Genomic DNA, 18,228 nt, shown 5'->3' with positions numbered 1-18,228 from the left:
AACCTGAAAATGGCTTATTGTTCACTTTGTTAAAGGGGCAGTTGAGACAAAAACGAGGAAACACGTCTTATTTACAGAAGCATCTCGTAAACCGACATGAATTCAAGGCACAATTAACAATATTCAGAGAGAGATTTGACCTCAGAAAGGAAAATTAAAGGAAAGGATCAAAGAAAGGTGATTATCTACTCAACTCATAAATAAAAGAGCTCAATAGTTAATATGAAGCAAAATTTTAGCGAAATAATAAAACCATAAAATTGTTTACTCATATGTACTAAGGGCTGCAACCACCAATTATTTTCATAGTGAAGAATTTTGTTGCTTTCGTCTCCAGTTTTTCAACATTCAACGTTCAAAGGTCACAACTCGACAGGAAAGTTGAGTTCTGAGAGTTTCACAGGGGTCGAGGTTAGTTCCAGCAGAAATGTATTACGAAATCAAGCGACAATGATGAGTGCTGGTGCTGCCTCGTTAGACCATGACCAATGTGGAGGTAAACCACCAGGGTTTAAAGTCAGCAACACTTCAACAAACAAATCTCCTCCAGGAAACACTGTTCACCAGGAAACACTCTATTCTGACGTTTCATATGATTATGATCAACAGAAGTGTGTACATGAGCCATTGTTACGACAAGACTCATCACTCATCACACTATCTGGAAGCTCTTAAGATAAAGAAAACTCACCTGCGTAAAAATAAATTGACGCTCCCACTTGACTTTACAAAGAAGATTATGTTCTCTGGAATGCTGCTGGGTTGGTCAGTTGATCATACAAGTTCTACAGTGAAGGTTTCTTACACTACTACTTACATCCCTGTGTCTACTGAACCAGCTAAAGATGATCATGTGGAATCTGAATTTTGTGCCAAGATGGTGGCAACTGTGTCCCAATACAGGGGCTGCATTCTTCAGAGGGTGCGTTTGAAAACCAGTAGCATCACAGTGGCCAGACTGGACCGTCCCATTTTGAAGATTCCTCTATGTGCGCTTCATTTCATCCAAGAGATATGAAGGCTCCAACCGGTGGATCCTTCTGGACCTGAGCTAACCCAGGATTCACATCCCCAGAATCGTGACATAGCTTATATCTTGTGTCTTTAATGGGAGCTTCAGGTTTTCGAAAAAAATAAACTGGTCTTCTTGTTACAGGCGGTTCAAAAAGGCCCATCTTAAACTCTATTACTCATGATACTTATCAGTTCGCCTATATCCTTCCTACAGAGAAATTGTGAAATCTGTGTTTGAGGCATCTCAAATGTGGGAAAAAGTTAGAAAATCAGTTTCTTTCAGTTCTCTCCTGAAAGGGCTGGCACCAGTTAACATTGAAATCTGTGTGGGAGGTCAAAGGTTCATATTTGGGAGATTGACCATCTGGTGACCTGGTTTGATCAGACCAACCTGGAGCTCAATGCTCTGAAAACAGTGGAGATGGTTGTGGACTTCAGAAGGAACCCAGCCCCACCCTCCCCCATCACCCTGAGAGACGCCCCAGTCGTCTCTGTGGAGTCCTTCTGTTTCCTGGGCACCATCATCTCCCAGGACCTCTAATGGGAGCTGAACATCAGCTCCATCACCAAAAGAGGTCAACAGAGGATGTACTTCCTGCGGCAGCTGAAGAAATTCAACCTGCCAAATTCAATGATGGTGTGCACTTCTACACCTGCATCATCGAGTCCATCCTCACCTCCTCCATCACCATCTGGTTCGCTGCTGCCACCGCAAATGACAAAAGGAGGCTGCAGCGTATCATCCGTTCTGCTGAGAAGGTGATCGGCTGCAATCTGCCATCTCTACAGGACCTGTTTGCCTCGAGGACCCTGAGGCGTGCAGGCAAGATGGTGGCTGATCCTTCCCACCCGGGTCACACACTCTTTGAGGTTCTTCCCTCGGGCAGGAGGCTGCGGTCCATCAGGACCAGAACCTCCCGCCACAAGACCAGCTTCTTCACGGCTGCAGTTGGCCTCATCAACAAGGCCTGTGACCCCCACCTGACTCAGACTTTTATTCCGCCCCCACACCTCAACGATGTGTTAAATTAACACATGATATTAAATGATATTATACTGCACTACATTGCATATTGCAATCTGTCACTGTTCACTGTTTTGCATCTTGCATTTCACTTTTTACTTCACTTTTTATATCTTTTATCTATTATATATCTTTTATTTAGATATGTTTATGTCTAAATAAATGTTATTTTGTATAAATATTAGAAAAGGGGAGTAAATAAGAAGTAAATAGTGAGTAGATATATACATTGTTTCTTTTTTTATTGCTTTTCTTATGTGTGTTGTATTTATTGTGTATTTATGTTTTTATGTTTCTATGTTCATTGCATGCACCAATAACCAGAGCAAATTTCTTGTAGGTGTAAACCTACTTGGCAATAAATACTTTCTGATTCTGATTCCGATTCTGATTTGAGGTTCATGGCATAAAATATCCTCCTCTTATGACAGAGGACACTTTTATGATGTGTCTATATTTAAGAGCTTTGTCTTTCGGTTTGAGAGCAGGTGAGTGTTTGTAATTTGTTGAGGCTTTCTGAACCCATCAGACATTTTATGCCTCTTTTCAGTCGATCCAATGTAATGAATTTTTAAGTTCAAGTCCATTATTTTAGATGGTACATGCATTGGGTGGCTTTGGAGCTGTAGGTAGGGTGGCTCGTCAACCAGGGTCGTTTCTTTTTATCAGCGGCTTCTCAAGTGCACTTGCCAAGCTGCATACAGAAGATTTTTCACGTCAGACACTTGAGCACATGATGAATAGCTAGTCTGAGCAATGGATCATGGTGTCACTCAAACTTACAGAAGCACACAAAAGCTTTTGTGTCGTTCTGTGCGAGCTGAGGTGGGTTATGTAAGGAGCATGTTTACAACTGCCAACATTTCTGGGTGAAGGGCTGAGAACATTAGAACAGAGACTGTCCAAACCAGAAAAACAGCAACTATCCTCTGTACACATGTGTACACTCACTGTTGGCTCCTAAACGTCACCTGTGGGGGATCAAGGAGAATCGCTGCACGTATGAACGATGGTTTCAGGTTTGATCAGATCCCAAACTTACAGAAGCACACAAAAGCTTTTGTGTCGTTCTGTGCGAGCTGAGGTGGGTCATGTAAGGAGCATGTTTACAACTGTCAGCTGTGTGCCAACATTTCTGGGTGAAGGGCTGAGAACATTAGAACAGAGACTGTCCAAACCAGAAAAACAGCAACTATCCTCTGTACACATGTGTACACTCACTGTTGGCTCCTAAACGTCACCTGTGGGGGATCAAGGAGAATCGCTGCACGTATGAACGATGGTTTCAGGTTTGATCAGATCCCAAATTTTGGACCAGTAAAAATCAGTTGGGAGCAGTTCGCCCCATGATGAGTGTTGAGCATGTCCGCAACACAACCATGGACGTTAATACCCGGGGCTGCTTTCAGACACGCACTGAACTCCAGATAAACTCCTGAAATGAATCTGAGTCAGGATGAAAAGGAGGAGCCTTACTCGTAAAAAGACCTTGACCAAGACATCAACTTGGAAAGATAATCGAGTTTTGGTGATGGTAAATGGTTTTGTATTTATATAGTGCCTTTCTAGTCTTGATGACCACTCAAAGCGCTTTACAGTACAGTTTTACATTCACACACATATTCATACAGTGCATCTATTCGAAGCACTTTGATATTCTATCGGGGGCCATTTGGGGTTCAGCATCTTGCCCAAGGACACTTCGGCATGCAGATGGGTCAGACTGGGGATCGAACTGCCGACCTTCAGGACAACCACTCTACCCCTCAGCCTCAGCCATGATGAGGTCCGACGCCGGTGTGGATGTGTGGATTTTGCTTGATCCCACTTTTACCGAGCTTTATTTGAAAGATCCAAACCCTGATGACCCGGTTGATGCTGCCAGTGACATTAGAGCCTTCTGCTTTCAATCAGCAGCAGGGTGCACTGCTGCCAACGTGACCGATTCTCAAACCTGGAACAGCTCACCATGCCAGTCTGCGCTGGGTAAGATCTCATCATTCAGCACAGCACAATGGATCATCAGTCGAATCAGGGAAATGATAACAAGGGCTTAAGCCTGAAACATGCTTCTGCGTTTTCACGGGCCCGTAAGCGCACGAGCCCTTCCGGGTCCCTTACGTGCTTATGTATCCCTCCTTACGTGCTGACGGGTGTCGACCCCCTTTTCTAAAATTTACGGCAAAGCTCCGCAAGCTCACTCAGCCCGCAAGGCTGTGATTGGTCTGCTCTACATCCCTTCTGGAGCTGCATTTCCGGTTTCATGCCCCCATAATACCGGCAGAAATCACGGAAGATTTAGAAGAACGAATATGGACGAAATAGAAGAGCACTTGGCAGAAGATATCCGATAGTATGATCACTTGTATAACCTGTCACTGACTGGCGGATTTGTCCGCCAGAAAAAGGCTACGAGGAGCCGCAGTGGCTATGTAAATAAACAATCGACGAAGAAGAAAGAAGCGTCTCTAAGGTCGTCTCGACAAAAAGCATTACTCCGCCTAGTGTTCTGGCGCGGAATTGCTTTGTAAGACGCGCAACGGTTGGGGAAGCATGAATGAAAACGAGTCTTGCGCCACAGCGGCGTGAAAAGACGCAGACGCAGTCGCAGAAGCATGTTTCAGGCTTTACGCTTCCTTTCCAATGATCCAAATCACTTCTGCTTGTTTGTGATTTGTTGGGGGGGTGTACGAATGAATCAAGCTCAACGTACCCAGGATATGTTTTTATTATTGGGCTTCAATGAACCTGTCATTGGTCGTCCTGGATAATCTGTACAACAAGAGTGGTTATCAACGGGGCCCAGTTAACGAACTATGAATAAAGTTCTGAATATATTACAACAAGAAAAGCTGAATCCTGCGGGTGGAGTTGTTTTTATACCAGAGTAGAAGCAAACAATTATAGCTAATATTAACGGTCATGTAATGAATTGATTACACATTGTAACGCATGAAATGCCCCGAATAATTAACTTTGTTCAATGTCCCTTTTGAATGTCAAACTGGACTTCCATGAATCAGAGATTTACTCTTTATTCATGTTTCTGATGCTGCTGCTCATATTTAACTCTGCTTCTTCTGCATGAACATGCTCGTAGCTCGACAGGTAGACCCAGAGTCACCTGACCAGTTGACCAGTTCTGTCCCACAGGTTATACAGAACGACCAAAAAGCACCTTTTTACCCTGTCTAAAACAGACCTCCTCAGATTGACCTGTTTTGAAGGCCCTGCCCCCATCTTACCCCTCCCCCTTCTCATCCCCCCCCATCATGGAGGTGTAGGACATAACGTTTTTACCTCCATTAATTAGCCTGTGTGTTTGAATGTGTTTTCTCCCTACAGAATACATCAAACATCGATAGGGCAGATTATCGGCCTTTATGTCTAAGAGGAATAGAGCAGTACGTTTTGTTTTTTTTATGCATGAGATATCAGTCTCCTGCAATACAAATATGACTGAGGAATAAAATACATAAATTACTCTTCCCTCTGTATTACTTTGCTAACTGCTCATCTTACACGTGTCAATTGTTGACATTAAACATTAAAAGCACACAACTGTTTCTATTAACTTTTATTGTCAGAAAGATTGCCACAGAGCTTTTTAAACATAGTTATTAAATGCACTGGCTGGGACAGAGGTAATAAATACAAAAAATACCAAGAATAATAAAAACATTGATTAGAAAAATACACTTTGTGCCATCAGTAGCCATACTGTACTTTGTGGAATTTTAAATAAAGCCTGTGAGACTCACTGAAGGTTGCATCTGCTAACCCTAACCCTCCACAAATTCAGATGATAATATTCTATGTTCAATTAATTACTACAAGTGAATTAAGTTATGAATTTAGGTAAAGTCAATTAACAATTACCTTCTCCAGTTTGAAGAAAGATGCACCAGTGGCATACACTGCAGCTGAGAGTTGGATGTTCCCAACAGGATTGCTACCAAGAAGAGGCTGTCTATTCCATTTTCTGTTGAACTCACAGTGTGGGCACTTTTGTTCTACAGAGAGGAATGTCCTAATCCTTCTTATATATTACATCTGTCCCCCGCCGACACAAAGGAAACACCTCAAACAGCTCCAGGAGGCAGTTTTCATAGACAATATATGTGGGTGTCTTATGAACAGGGTTGGAAGATTCCATTCTATTAGGAAGACAAAGATTTCACCAAAAGGCTGCAACAGCTAAAAAAGTGAAGGATGGTAATCCATCTGATTATTAAAATGTTTAGATTAAATATTGAGTCACTCACGCCACATCTGCTGACTCAGTCAAGACTGTGCTGGAGTCATCAGGATCATAGGTAGCATCCTGTGGCTCTCCGAAGTCCATACTTGAACAACTTGGGTTGTTCTCTCCCTCCTCCAAGCGAGGTCTCTTACAGCTGAGGTCCCAACACCGACATCAGTGCAGCATGATAAAACAGACACAATATCCATGGAGTCACAACAAATGAGATGCTGTTACAACTTTAACATGGAGACACAATCAATGACATGACGAAGTAACTGAGGGTAAACCAACCTGTACTTTTGTAGTGAGGTCGCAGTGTTTTCATAGAAAGCTGCGTTCCATGTGTGCGCATCTTTGGAGGGTCCGTCTGGCATGCTACGTGATGTAGCCTAGCACCGTGAACAGATGTGCTTGCCTGAACACCAAAAGCAGCAATGTTATTCATACTTGTACTACTGTCATGCATACAAAGATACAAGGACACATTTCCCCAAACTAGGGCTGGTCATGAATAATCGTTCTAGTCCCGCACATTATGACAACAACATCCTCCGGTATCTTGCACGAGCGCGACTTCCTACAGCAGATGAGTGTAACGGGTGCTAAATCCCCGTAGCAGCAGCTGGAGCTACCGGAGCGACCGGAGCTGTACCCACCCCCTCACTCATGCCACAGTATGCTCAAGTCTCTAGCCTCCACACAAAATGTCTAAAAGAAGCAAATACCAGAATTATTTAAGTTTCTTCAATATTGTGACAGAAAGATGGCACCGACCCCTCTTTCAATAACAACCTTTTTGAGAATCCGGCGTTATACTGGCCCAGGTTGATAAAACAGTCCGATACAGATATTTGCCAACTCTTGCAGGAACGTTGTCATCATATATGAACTCAATCTATCTCAATCTTGTGTCTTCTGAAGCTGGAGTCACATGAAGACATTTGTGCAGCCGACTACTTAGCATCTAGGTTGGCGAAATCGATTCATTCTGCTAGTTAGTTTATCCAAGTGTTTCCAAGGCTTGCAAGAATGAAATGGCGGACACCGATGGACCGTCTATAAAGCGGGAGGGTCCATCTATGGGTGGGTCGAGTGGTAGTGGGGGAGTGCATAGATCTATGGGGGAGTGTACTTCTTGGACTATGACGTCTATTTCAGTCGTAATCCCATTGGAGGCACTCTAGCATATAGTTTCTGAACTATAGAGACCACAACAAATCGCGGGAGTTGTTTTTTTCCAGTTTTTGGGAAGGTAGACATGCCTGATACCCAAATGAATGTGTAGAACCACTACAAAAGTGGGATTTTCATAATATGTCCCTTTTAAACAGACCTTTTGGATTAATTCAAAATATGATTTTATGTTTTATTTAGTTTTTCTTAACTTGTGTGTCTAGTTGTTTGACTTCCTGTCAGTGTGACTCACCCCAGTGTCCAGTTATCCAGTACATCTGGCCTAACCTCATGCCTCCTGTGTGGCTCCTCCTGTTTTCTATACTTTGTTCTTTGTGTGACTTTCCATAAGCCTGATTTATTGTCATGACATGTTCTTGTTTCTACAGAATACATTTTGAATCCTGAAATCCATGCACAAACACAGTAAGCTGCAGGTTAATTCTAAAATTAAAACAATCATAAAAGTTTAAAAGTTGACTTGAAGTTGGGGTCAATTTATGTTTCACTCCCATCGATCATTATCATTACTGTTGTTCATGTTCTTAGAACCTTTTCACTTTCTTTCTGCACTTATTACTAAACTTGGCGTACCCTGCCCTCTACTGGCCTGAACCATGTTTAGCCCTTCATCACTATATCATCATACAGTATATACATGGAGACATTAAGGTATATTTAGGTGTACATGGGGACATTGATGTGTATTTTTTATGTATATGGACACAGAATGGGGACACCTGTCCTCCTTAAAGTACGGAAATATTATCAATTGTATTTAAAGTATTAGTACTAATAGTAACTAATAGTAACTAATAGAAGTAATAGTAGAAAAAGGGAATATGTGGCAGTACTTTAGAAATAATCCAAAAGCTTGATCAATGGCAATTGTATATTAATCGACAGGTCGATGAATTGTTGTAGTTCTATTGGGCACATTACTATTTGGAAAAAAAGTTCCACAGGAATGTGTTTATTGCCATAACTCGGCGACAGGAGGCTGATGTGACTCATTCCCTTGTGAAAACAATATGGCTTCTGAAAATTCAGAAGCTTTTTCCTCTCAAACCACCTTTTCGCTTAAAGTCATAAATACGAGAAAGAAACAACATGGCTCAGAAATTACCAACATTTAGTTTTTCCCATTTGCTCCTCTGGACGTCCTGCACTACGAAGCGAGTTCAGCATACCCAGGATATCTTCCTGTTATCAAGCTTAACTTAACCTTACAAATACTAAAGGGAGTTTGTGAATTATTGCTGAAAATATAGTTTTTAAACAACCACAACAATAATGATGATGATGATGCTGGAGGGGAAAGATCAATTGATTCCATCTTCAAATAAACCTTTAAAGATATTTTATGTTTGTTTTAATTTGTAAGAATAAACCTGTAACGTGACATATGCAGCACATGTGTGTGTCTGAGAGGATTTTAGGGCTTGAAATGGAGTCTGAAAAACAAGGCAGGTCATATACGTACAATTTACAATAACTAGGTTGGCAGAAAGATTAAACACTTCCAAAGAAAAGTTGAAAATATGAGGAAACAACTGTGATTTCATCAGAAGCAGGATGAGTCAAACAGAACAATGAATAGACATCACACCACAAACAATGAATGTGTTATAAAACACAGGACCAACACATTCGGGTTGGGCAGAAATCTAAACACACAAAGTGAAAGAGAAAATAGAATTTGTAATTCAATTATTACACATATATTGTCAAGGCTGTTGTCAAACCCTGAAGATGTTAGAGAAACTCAACAGTTCAAACAATAAGCACTAATGCATCAGTCTAGTCCGAATCCATTTCAGGTGATTCTCCCCCAGTGAGAGTTTCTGATGCAGAAAAGATGAACTCTCTTTAAAGGAGGCGGAGTCTACTACTGACCATCTGTGATTGGAGCATGATCTCAGGTGTTTCTGCTGCACTGTTAGCAGCTCCAAACACGATCACTTCTTTTTACCAGATAACATCTACAACCTGTGTTATCCACAGGTAACTGCTCTGTTTAATGACAAAGTAAAATCATATAGTGACAATGATTGTGGAAAAAAACAAGGTGTAATGGTTTTCACAACAGCACTAATGCCAATGATAATAGTTATACTTAGGTAGTGTCTCTCTCTCTCTCGCTCTTACACACACACACACATACACACACACACACACATACACACACACACACGCACACACACACACACACACACACACACACACACACACACAGAGTCTTAAACAGACCTTTTGGATTAATTTAAAATATGATTTTATGTTTTATTTTGTTTTTTTTAACTTGTGTGTCTGGTTGTTTGACTTCCTGTCAGTGTGACTCACCCCAGTGTCCAGTTATCCAGTTCATCTGGCCTAACCTCATGCCTCCTGTGTGGCTCCTCCTGTTTTTTATACTTTGTTCCTTGTGTGACTTTCCATAAGCCTGATTTATTGTCATGACATATTCTTGTTTCTACAGAATACATTTTGAATCCTGAAATCCATGCACAAACACACAGTAAGCTGCAGGTTACTTCTAAAATTAAAACAATCATAAAAGTTAAAAAGTTGACTTGAAGTTGGGGTCAATTTGTGTTCACTCCCATCGATCATTATCATTACTGTTGTTCATGTTCTTAGAACCTTTTCACTTTCTTTCTGAACTTATTAAAAAACTTGGCGTACCCTCCCCTCTACTGGCCTGAACCATGTTTAGCCCTTCAGCACTATATCATCATACAATATATAAACTATATATATGGGGACATTGAGGTATATTCATGATGTATATGGGGACATTGATGCTTATTTATGATGTATATGGGGACATTGATGCTTATTTAGGACAAACATGGGGACATTGATCTGTATTTTGCATGTTTATGGGGACACATATATGGGGATATGTGGCAGTTCTTTAGAAATAATTCAAACGCTTGATCAATGGCAATTGTATATTAATCCACAGCTCGATGAATTGTTGATTTTCCTCTCAAACCACTTTTTCGCTCAAAGTCAAAAATACGAGAAAAAAAACAACATGGCTCAGAAATTACCAACATTTAGTTTTTCCCATTTGCTCTTCTGGATGTCCTGCACTCAAAGCGGGTTCAGCATACCCAGGATATCTTCCTGTTATCAAGCTTAACTTAACCTAACAAATACTAAAGGGAGTATGTGAATTATTGCTGAAAATATAGTTTTTAAACAACCACAACAATAATGATGATGATGATGCTGGAGGGGAAAGATCAATTGATTCCATCTTCAAATAAACCTTTAAAGATATTTTATGTTTGTTTTAATTTGTAAGAATAAACCTGTAACGTGACATATGCAGCACGTGTGTGTGTCTGAGAGGATTTTAGGGCTTGAAATGGAGTCTGAAAAACAAGGCAGGTCATATACGTACAATTTACAATAACTAGGTTGGCAGAAAGATTAAACACTTCCAAAGAAAAGTTGAAAATATGAGGAAACAACTGTGATTTCATCAGAAGCAGGATGAGTCAAACAGAACAATGAATAGACATCACACCACAAACAATGAATGTGTTATAAAACACAGGACCAACACATTCGGGTTGGGCAGAAATCTAAACATACAAAGTGAAAGAGAAAATAGAATTTGTAATTCAATTATTACACACATATTGTCAAGGCTGTTGTCAAACCCTGAAGATGTTAGAGAAACTCAACAGTTCAAACAATAAGCACTAATGCATCAGTCTAGTCCGAATCCATTTCAGGTGATTCTCCCCCAGTGAGAGTTTCTGATGCAGAAAAGATGAACTCTCTTTAAAGGAGGCGGAGTCTACTACTGACCATCTGTGATTGGAGCATGATCTCAGGTGTTTCTGCTGCACTGTTAGCAGCTCCAAACACGATCACTTCTTTTTACCAGATAACATCTACAACCTATGTTATCCACAGGTAACTGCTTTGTTTAATGACAAAGTAAAATCATATAGTGACAATGATTGTGGAAAAAAACAAGGTGTAATGGTTTTTACAACAGCACTAATGCCAACGATAATAGTTATACTTAGGTAGTGTCTCTCTCTCTCTCGCTCTTACACACACACACACATACACACACACACACACATACACACACACACACGCACACACACACACACACACACACACACACACACACACACACACACACAGAGTCTTAAACAGACCTTTTGGATTAATTTAAAATATGATTTTATGTTTTATTTTGTTTTTTTTAACTTGTGTGTCTGGTTGTTTGACTTCCTGTCAGTGTGACTCACCCCAGTGTCCAGTTATCCAGTTCATCTGGCCTAACCTCATGCCTCCTGTGTGGCTCCTCCTGTTTTTTATACTTTGTTCCTTGTGTGACTTTCCATAAGCCTGATTTATTGTCATGACATATTCTTGTTTCTACAGAATACATTTTGAATCCTGAAATCCATGCACAAACACACAGTAAGCTGCAGGTTACTTCTAAAATTAAAACAATCATAAAAGTTAAAAAGTTGACTTGAAGTTGGGGTCAATTTGTGTTCACTCCCATCGATCATTATCATTACTGTTGTTCATGTTCTTAGAACCTTTTCACTTTCTTTCTGAACTTATTAAAAAACTTGGCGTACCCTCCCCTCTACTGGCCTGAACCATGTTTAGCCCTTCAGCACTATATCATCATACAATATATAAACTATATATATGGGGACATTGAGGTATATTCATGATGTATATGGGGACATTGATGCTTATTTATGATGTATATGGGGACATTGATGCTTATTTAGGACAAACATGGGGACATTGATCTGTATTTTGCATGTTTATGGGGACACATATATGGGGATATGTGGCAGTTCTTTAGAAATAATTCAAACGCTTGATCAATGGCAATTGTATATTAATCCACAGCTCGATGAATTGTTGATTTTCCTCTCAAACCACTTTTTCGCTCAAAGTCAAAAATACGAGAAAAAAAACAACATGGCTCAGAAATTACCAACATTTAGTTTTTCCCATTTGCTCTTCTGGATGTCCTGCACTCAAAGCGGGTTCAGCATACCCAGGATATCTTCCTGTTATCAAGCTTAACTTAACCTAACAAATACTAAAGGGAGTATGTGAATTATTGCTGAAAATATAGTTTTTAAACAACCACAACAATAATGATGATGATGATGCTGGAGGGGAAAGATCAATTGATTCCATCTTCAAATAAACCTTTAAAGATATTTTATGTTTGTTTTAATTTGTAAGAATAAACCTGTAACGTGACATATGCAGCACGTGTGTGTGTCTGAGAGGATTTTAGGGCTTGAAATGGAGTCTGAAAAACAAGGCAGGTCATATACGTACAATTTACAATAACTAGGTTGGCAGAAAGATTAAACACTTCCAAAGAAAAGTTGAAAATATGAGGAAACAACTGTGATTTCATCAGAAGCAGGATGAGTCAAACAGAACAATGAATAGACATCACACCACAAACAATGAATGTGTTATAAAACACAGGACCAACACATTCGGGTTGGGCAGAAATCTAAACATACAAAGTGAAAGAGAAAATAGAATTTGTAATTCAATTATTACACACATATTGTCAAGGCTGTTGTCAAACCCTGAAGATGTTAGAGAAACTCAACAGTTCAAACAATAAGCACTAATGCATCAGTCTAGTCCGAATCCATTTCAGGTGATTCTCCCCCAGTGAGAGTTTCTGATGCAGAAAAGATGAACTCTCTTTAAAGGAGGCGGAGTCTACTACTGACCATCTGTGATTGGAGCATGATCTCAGGTGTTTCTGCTGCACTGTTAGCAGCTCCAAACACGATCACTTCTTTTTACCAGATAACATCTACAACCTGTGTTATCCACAGGTAACTGCTTTGTTTAATGACAAAGTAAAATCATATAGTGACAATGATTGTGGAAAAAAACAAGGTGTAATGGTTTTTACAACAGCACTAATGCCAACGATAATAGTTATACTTAGGTAGTGTCTCTCTCTCTCTCGCTCTTACACACACACACACATACACACACACACACACATACACACACACACACGCACACACACACACACACACACACACACACACACACACAGAGTCTTAAACAGACCTTTTGGATTAATTTAAAATATGATTTTATGTTTTATTTTGTTTTTTTTAACTTGTGTGTCTGGTTGTTTGACTTCCTGTCAGTGTGACTCACCCCAGTGTCCAGTTATCCAGTTCATCTGGCCTAACCTCCTGCCTCCTGTGTGGCTCCTCCTGTTTTTTATACTTTGTTCCTTGTGTGACTTTCCATAAGCCTGATTTATTGTCATGACATATTCTTGTTTCTACAGAATACATTTTGAATCCTGAAATCCATGCACAAACACACAGTAAGCTGCAGGTTACTTCTAAAATTAAAACAATCATAAAAGTTAAAAAGTTGACTTGAAGTTGGGGTCAATTTGTGTTCACTCCCATCGATCATTATCATTACTGTTGTTCATGTTCTTAGAACCTTTTCACTTTCTTTCTGCACTTATTAAAAAACTTGGCGTACCCTGCCCTCTACTGGCCTGAACCATGTTTAGCCCTTCAGCACTATATCATCATACAATATATAAACTATATATATGGGGACATTGAGGTATATTCATGATGTATATGGGGACATTGATGCTTATTTATGATGTATATGGGGACATTGATGCTTATTTAGGACAAACAAGGGGACATTGATCTGTATTTTGCATGTTTATGGGGACACATATATGGGGATATGTGGCAGTTCTTTAGAAATAATCCAAACGCTTGATCAATGGCAATTGTATATTAATCCACAGCTCGATGAATTGTTGATTTTCCTCTCAAACCACCTTTTCGCTCAACGTCAAAAATACGAGAAAGAAAACAACAAAGCTCAGAAATTACCAACATTTAGTTTTTCCCATTTGCTCTTCTGGACGTCCTGCACTCAAAGCGAGTTCAGCATACCCAGGATATCTTCCTGTTATCAAGCTTAACTTAACCTAACAAATACTAAAGGGAGTATGTGAATAAGTGCTGGAAATATTCTTCATAAACAGCCACAACAAAGATCAATTGATTCCATCTTCAAATAAACCTTTAAAGAGATTTTATATTTATTTTAATTTGTAAGAATAAACCTGTAACGTGACATATGCAACACGTGTGTGTGTGTGTGTGTGAAAGCATTTCAGGGCTTGAAATGGAGTCTGAAAAACAAGGCAGGTTGTTATTCAGAAAATATTCACATATACATTTGACAAGAACTCATGTTCTTATTACACACATATTGTCAAGGCTGTTGTCAAACCCTGAGGATGTTAGAGAAACTCAACAGTTCAAACAATAAGCACTAATGCATCAGTCTAGTCCGAATCCATTTCAGGTGATTCTCCCCCAGTGAGAGTTTCTGATGCAGAAAAGATGAACTCTCTTTAAAGGAGGCGGAGTCTACTACTGACCATCTGTGATTGGAGCATGATCTCAGGTGTTTCTGCTGCACTGTTAGCAGCTCCAAACACGATCACTTCTTTTTACCAGATAACATCTACAACCTGTGTTATCCACAGGTAACTGCTCTGTTTAAGGACAAAGTAAAATCATATAGTGACAATGATTGTGGAAAAAAACAAGGTGTAATGGTTTTCACAACAGCACTAATGCCAATGATAATAGTTATACTTAATAATAATAATAATAATAATAATAATACATTTTATTTATAAGGCGCCTTTCAGGATACTCAAGGTCGCCGTACAACAGTCAACAATACAGTTAATAAAACAATTTTAAAATGCACAAAGCAGAGCAGAAGCAGAACAACAATTTCAGCAAACAGGAACATTAAAAGTTATATAGCTGCCTAAACAGGTGGGTTTTGATGGTAGATTTAAAAAGAGTGATTGAATTTGGGTCAATGTTCCTGATGTGAGGGGGGAGGGAGTTCCAGAGGTGAGGGGCAGAGTGGCTGAAGGCTCTAGATCCCATGGTGGACAGGTGGACTCGGGGGACGGTCAGGCTGATGGAGGAAGCAGACCTGAGCGACCGGGTAGGGGCATTGATATGGAGTAGGGCAGAGAGGTATAGGTAGTGTCTCTCTCTCTCTCGCTCTCTCGCTCTTACACACACACACACACATACATACACACATACACAAACACACAAACACACAAACACACACATACACACACACACACTCACACACACACACACACACACACACACACACACACACACACACACACACACACAGAGTCTTAAAAAGACCTTTTGGATTAATTTAAAATATGATTTTATGTTTTATTTTGTTTTTTTTAACTTGTGTGTCTGGTGGTTTGACTTCCTGTCAGTGTGACTCACCCCAGTGTCCAGTTATCCAGTTCATCTGGCCTAACCTCATGCCTCCTGTGTGGCTCCTCCTGTTTTTTATACTTTGTTCCTTGTGTGACTTTCCATAAGCCTGATTTATTGTCATGACATATTCTTGTTTCTACAGAATACATTTTGAATCCTGAAATCCATGCACAAACACACAGTAAGCTGCAGGTTACTTCTAAAATTAAAACAATCATAAAAGTTTAAAAGTTGACTTGAAGTTGGGGTCAATTTATGTTTCACTCCCATCGATCATTATCATTACTGTTGTTCATGTTTTTAAAACCTTTTCACTTTCTTTCTGAACTTATTAAAAAAACTTGGCGTACCCTGCCCTCTACTGGCCTGAACCATGTTTAGCCCTTCATCACTATATCATCATACAATATATAAACTATATATATGGGGACATTGAGGTATATTCATGATGTATATGGGGACATTGATGCTTATTTATGATGTATATGGGGACATTGATGCTTATTTAGGACAAACATGGGGACATTGATCTGTATTTTGTATGTTTATGGGGACACATATATGGGGATATGTGGCAGTTCTTTAGAAATAATCCAAATGCTTGATCAATGGCAATTGTATATTAATCCACAGCTCGATGAATTGTTGATTTTCCTCTCAAACCACTTTTTCGCTCAAAGTCAAAAATACGAGAAAAAAAACAACATGGCTCAGAAATTACCAACATTTAGTTTTTCCCATTTGCTCTTCTGGACGTCCTGCACTCAAAGCGAGTTCAGCATACCCAGGATATCTTCCTGTTATCAAGCTTAACTTAACCTAACAAATACTAAAGGGAGTATGTGAATAAGTGCTGGAAATATTCTTCATAAACAGCCACAACAAAGATCAATTGATTCCATCTTCAAATAAACCTTTAAAGAGATTTTATATTTGTTTTAATTTGTAAGAATACACCTGTAACGTGACATATGCAACACGTGTGTGTGTGTGTGTGAAAGCATTTCAGGGCTTGAAATGGCCCGAAAAACAAGGCAGGTTGTTATTCAGAAAATATTCACATATACATTTGACAAGAACTCATGTTGGCAGAAAGATTAAACACTTACAATTAAAAGTTGAAAATATGAGGGAACAACGGTGGGTTTACCCGAAGGAGGATGAGTCAAACAGAACAATGAATAGACCTCACACCACAAACAGTCCACGGAGCAGAAATCAAAATACATGTCAAAGTTAAAGTACACTGTCAAGTACTTATCAAGATGCTGGGGACACGCACCCAGGTCTGACCAGCCTGTGGTGGGGCGGCCTTAGAAGAAGGGCCGGTTGTGATTAAGATGTTGAAACACCTGATGACACTAAAGTACACAACTGAAGATATGTCACTAACATCCCATAACATCAACTGGTTGCATTACTTAAGGCGGCAGAACGTACATTACATATTCACCATCTTGTCCTATGTTCTAAAATGGGACAGTGTTTAGTTTAAAAAGGGGCCTAGAGGTAGCCAGTAGCCAGTAGCTTTACCTTTAGCCTCAGGTGCCCTGTATCATGATTACAAGGCCAAAACACTCGATGACGCTGAGGTGCACAACTGAAGTTATGTCTCTAACATCTGCTGGTAGACCCTAAGATCATATAAATCATACTTTTAGAGTTACCTGCTATTAACTACAAAACAAAGCAAATTTCCATCAGAGCAGCTGCCTCTACTGGCACACCCCTAACTGTGTTTACAACATTCAGTGCATAGCATTAACATGAGTGTGTGATGGCATCAATCAGATCCACAGAAGGTGAACTTCAGATTGACTGTTGGGGTCATATCTTTTACTTTCAGAAAGGTGCACAGACCTTGCCGACCTCTGTGAGCTGTTCTCAAAACCCCCTCCTCAGCAGGATGCTCCTCATGCTATGTCAGATACCACAAAAAGGAATATCGACTCTCAAACATCATCAGTTGCTGCACCCCTGATGTTTTCATATGTAACCTCCTCTGCCTCATTCCATTGTTGCATGCCAGATCTCGGAGACCATCGTGTCTGGGGTAGTCGCAGGGTCCTTCTTCTCACCTCCTCACACTGCCACACCTTCCACCCGGAAGGCGCGTCTCCCGTCGGGCCCCACATGAGCGGGCGCGGCTGCCGGTGGACAAACCTCTGTCTCCGCACTGCCTGCGTTAGATTGTGTCCTGGTAGAGGGATCCCTCATATCTGTCTGAGGTTTCTACGTTTTTCCCCCTGATAATGGGGTTTTGGGTATTTTTTCCTTACTCCTGTTGAGGGTTAAGAACAGGATGCCACACTCGTTAAGCCCTATGAAATGAATCGGGTTTTGTGAACATGCAAGCAAAACATTTGTATAATATGTATGTGCATTGTAATGGCCACGCTGCG

General features: G+C 40.1%; 1 protein-coding gene across 1 annotated transcript in view; it reads right to left on the bottom strand.

The window, feature by feature from the left end:
- The window catches only part of LOC133957318 (troponin T, fast skeletal muscle isoforms-like), a 133,975-nt gene that overhangs the window by 75,072 nt on the left and 40,675 nt on the right, over positions 1-18,228 (bottom strand). The window lies entirely within an intron of this gene.

This window comes from Platichthys flesus, chromosome 1 (assembly GCF_949316205.1).
Source record: "Platichthys flesus chromosome 1, fPlaFle2.1, whole genome shotgun sequence".
NCBI classification, from domain to species: Eukaryota; Metazoa; Chordata; class Actinopteri; order Pleuronectiformes; family Pleuronectidae; genus Platichthys; species Platichthys flesus.
Note: the sequence above shows the minus strand (reverse complement) of the source record. Positions and strands in the feature narration are given on the sequence as shown.